This window comes from Carya illinoinensis, chromosome 2 (assembly GCF_018687715.1).
Source record: "Carya illinoinensis cultivar Pawnee chromosome 2, C.illinoinensisPawnee_v1, whole genome shotgun sequence".
Lineage (NCBI taxonomy): Eukaryota > Viridiplantae > Streptophyta > Magnoliopsida > Fagales > Juglandaceae > Carya > Carya illinoinensis.
The window spans coordinates 19,844,507-19,848,671 of NC_056753.1; the positions used below are offsets into that span (position 1 = coordinate 19,844,507).

At 35.8% G+C, this 4,165-nt stretch overlaps 1 non-coding gene across 1 annotated transcript; it reads left to right on the forward strand.

The window, feature by feature from the left end:
- The first annotated feature begins 3,670 nt into the window (after positions 1–3,670).
- On the forward strand, positions 3,671–3,778 carry LOC122302048. Its single transcript, XR_006240297.1, has one exon. It is a non-coding gene; the product is annotated as a small nucleolar RNA R71 (small nucleolar RNA).
- The last annotated feature ends 387 nt before the right edge of the window (positions 3,779–4,165 follow it).

The following is a 4,165-nucleotide window of genomic DNA, read 5'->3' on the forward strand; positions in this document are numbered from 1 at the left end:
ACCAACAACGTCTCAAGCAAAAGGTTCAACTTCATAATTTACGGGTATAATAGTGTTTCATGTAAGGGCTCTCTCTATGGAGTTAACAATGGGTGTATACACACTCTCATGGAAAATTAGGCAATTATGTACAAGCAACAAGTAAACATTGATCTTATGATAGGAACACTAACAAATGAGACTTCCACCAGTCTTTCCAACAGCTTACTTAGGATCAGAACGGTCAACACAAAAGGTTGTAATGTAGCTTAATTTCGGGGCTATATGAAAAAAAATGATGAAAGAGATTCAAAAACTTCCAAGTACATACAAAGGGAATTTTATTAAATATCTCAATAGACCACATTTCTCACTTGATGTACTCTCCAACTTTTCATAACATCAAATAATAATGATTTTCCTTCTTCTTCCTCTTTTTTTTGAACAATTTGATGGATAAACATATGCCACTTTTGCATTCTTTCCATCTCTACCAACATTTTTTTTGAGCTCACTCAATTGAACACTTTGCAACTTGTACTCTTCTCTTTTTTCTGTAGTCTTTTTTTTTTTTTTTTTAATTTGAAAATGATAAAATTAAAGAAAGAAAATACAAATTCCACACCTAGTATACACTTGGAAGTAAAAAGGGTAAGAAAATTTTTGTATAGGTTATACTCCAATGTGGAGAGGCATGGATGATATGGGCATATGAAAAGAAAAAGTTACATGTATTTATTAGTTCAAAGTTGGTTATTAGGGGTCTATGATGGAAATGGATAGCTTGAAAGGCTCAAACGTTAATCCTAAGTTGACCTTCGTCATATCCCAAGTATATCTAACATCGTACCACAAACCATGTAATGATATTCTCAAAAGAAGTGCCCAATTCAACAGATCAATGAACGCTTATCACAATTTACTGCATTTGTATCCTCTCAATTCTCTCCAAACCCACATGAATACTTAAGCAAAAAAGTTCTCTAACTACATGTGTCAAACCACCATCTTACCACAAAACTTGGATAAGTGCATTAAGGGTTCTGTGAATGCTTCAGCAAAAATGATTATGGTGGGTTTTGTGAATTCACGAAGATGGCTATGAATGAGAATGAGTACACTTGTGAAAATGATGCATGTGTGATGCAAATTAAAAAAAAATTGACACATGAAAATATGCCACAGAGTTCCAACAAGCATTTTAAATACTGAATTTACACCACCACCCCCCAACTTAAATGAAACATTGTCCTCCATATTTAAAAATCAAAATTGAATGTGGAATAACTGAAAATGGTAGAATACACCTGATGAGTGACGAAAGTAGCTCGCTAAGCACCAAAGATGGTAACTTGAAATGACGAAATGAAATTATCCTGCAATAAAAAACAAAGAAAAAAAATAGTAAACAAAAATGAAAAGAAAGAAAATAAGAGAAAACAAAAATAAAACAAAGCAAAACAAAATAAATAAAGAAAAACATACCTGGGTGTTGTGGTCAAGGTTGATAGACTGGATCCACAAGTGGAATGTCTTCCACTTCCGGAACTTGCCTATCAATTAATACTTTAAGGCGTTGACCATTTACTTTAAAGATCTAACCATCCTTAGGATCTTCTATTTCTACCGCCCCATTTATAAAAACATTCCTTACTAAAAAAGGGTCAGTCCACCTAGACCGAAGTTTTCCTGAGTGCTTATGGAGTCTAGAATCATATAAGTATATTCGGTCATTAAGTTTAAACCTCTTCCTAAGAATATTTTTATTATGAAACGTTTTCATTTTAACCTTATAAACTTTAGACTTAAGCAAACATTTCAATTTAACTCTTGGTGCTTTCATACTTACAGGAATCTGTTTTCCACCTTTCTTAGGCAACTCCTCAAATTTTTGTTGCCAAGCCTGTGTGCCATAATCCTGAGTTTCATAAAAAATAGAACAAATATCAATAACATCAGATGAATTACTAATAGTATCAAACTCAGAATTCACAAGGGAATATTCAAGGGGATCAAAATCATGAGTTGTGTGAACTCCCTTGTCTATAAGTGCGTCAATCATGTACGTTTGGTGGCACTCGTCATCTGTTGGTTGTTTCTCAATATAAAAAATGCTGACCTCTATGGTCATGTTTCCAAAAGATAGCTTCATCAACCCATTCCTACAATTTATAAATGCATTAGCCGTAGCAAGGAAATGTCTACTTAATATGAGAGGAACCTTAGAATTTGACTCAACAACTGATTGAATGTCCAAAATTAAGAAATCAACATGATAATAAAACTTATCAATTTGGATCAAAACATCCTCAACTATCCCTCTCGGTTTCTTAACTGAACGATCAGCCAACTGAAGCATAACAGAAGTAGGCTTAATTTCACCCAAACAAAACTGCAAATAAATGGAATAAGGCATCAAATTAACACTAGCTTCTAGATCTAGCAAGGCTTGCCCAAACTCATGATTCCCAATATTACATGCAACGGTTGGACAACCAAGATCCTTGTACTTAGGAGGAATTCGCTGTTCAATTAGAGCACTAACTTGCTCTGTCAAAAATGCTATCTTCTTAACATGGTGCTTCCTCTTAACTGTACACAAATCTTTAAGAACTTTTGCATAAGTGGGAACTTGTTTAATAACATGCAAAAGAGGAAGGTTAATCTTTACCTGCCTAAGGTTCTCTAAGATTTCATTATTAGGATCCAAAGTTCGCATACCAGATTTTAAAACTTGAGGAAATGGTACCTTAACTGGACTTTTGATTACCTTGGTATCCTTGGGGAACTCGATACTATCATTGCTTTTTTCCTCTTCAACATCCTTTGGTTTATCAGTTGTTTGGATGTGTAAGGACTTACCACTTCTTGTCATAATGGCATTGACCTCTTTCAAATTTTTTTGTGCCATATAATGAACTTGGGGTGCGGATTGAGCTTGAAAAGGAAACTTGCCACGCTCATTCACACTCAAGGAGCTCATTATCTTGGATATATGACTCTTTATCTCTTTGTTTTCTTCAACAACCTGCATAATCAAAGATTCAAACTTTTGATTAGTTTTACTCTATGCCTCAATAAAAGCATGTAAAGTATCTTCTAAGGGGCTCCTAGAAGATGAATGTGTGGGATATGATCTAGAGGGTTGTGCAGGCTGCTGGTTTTCAGATTTCCAACTAAAATTGGGGTGATTACGTCACCCAGGATTGTAGGTATCAGATAAAGGTGCAACAGGCTTCATGTACATACCTAAGGCATTACATTGTTCCTCATACATCCCTCTTATCTCAGCAAATGTGGGACACTCTTGGGCAAGGTGATCTACCCCGCCATACACAAAACATGGTCCAAAAGACTCTACATGATTAGCCACATGTGTTGACTTTAAGTCCTTAATCTTCAACGCCTCTAGCTTTCTAATGAGCATCTCAACCTTAGCCTTTAGGTTATCTTCTTCCCTGAGATGTAAATTTCACCACCATTTAGGTTTCCTGCAGATCGTGACCTATTTGTGCTCTCAGTAGCACTAGGTCCAGTCCAAGTGTGAGCTTTTTCAACAAGTTCATTGAGGTATTCTATGGCCTTATCAGGATCTTTCTGTAAGAACTCACCATTACACATCATCTCCACAAATTGACACTCTCTAGGTGTAAGTCCCTCATAAAAATAGCTCACTAAGCGCCAATTCTCATACCCATGGTGAGGACACATACTCAATAGCTCCTTAAATCTCTCCCAAGACTGATACAACGTCTCTCTGTCCTTTTGTACAAAGGTGGAGATTTACCTTTCTAAAGCATTGGTTTTATGTTGGGGAAAATATTTATTAAAAAAGACCTGAGTCATCTCATTCCATGACCCAATAGATCGTGGTTTCAAAGAGTATAGCCAACTCTTAGCTCTATTCTTCAAAGAGAAATGAAAGAACTTAAATCTCACAATGTCATTAGTTGCACTTTGACTATGAAAAGTCGCAACTACTTCCTCAAACTCCCTAATGTACACATATGGATTTTCATTTTCTAAGCCATAAAAAGTAAGGAGTAACTGTATCATCCCTGTTTTAAAATCCAATTGGCGAATATTAGCTGGAAACATGATGCATGATGGTGTGACTGTGCGTGTAGGGTGGAGGTAATCCTGAAGTGTCCTAGTGGGTTGATCTTCGTGTTCACTCATCTTCTCA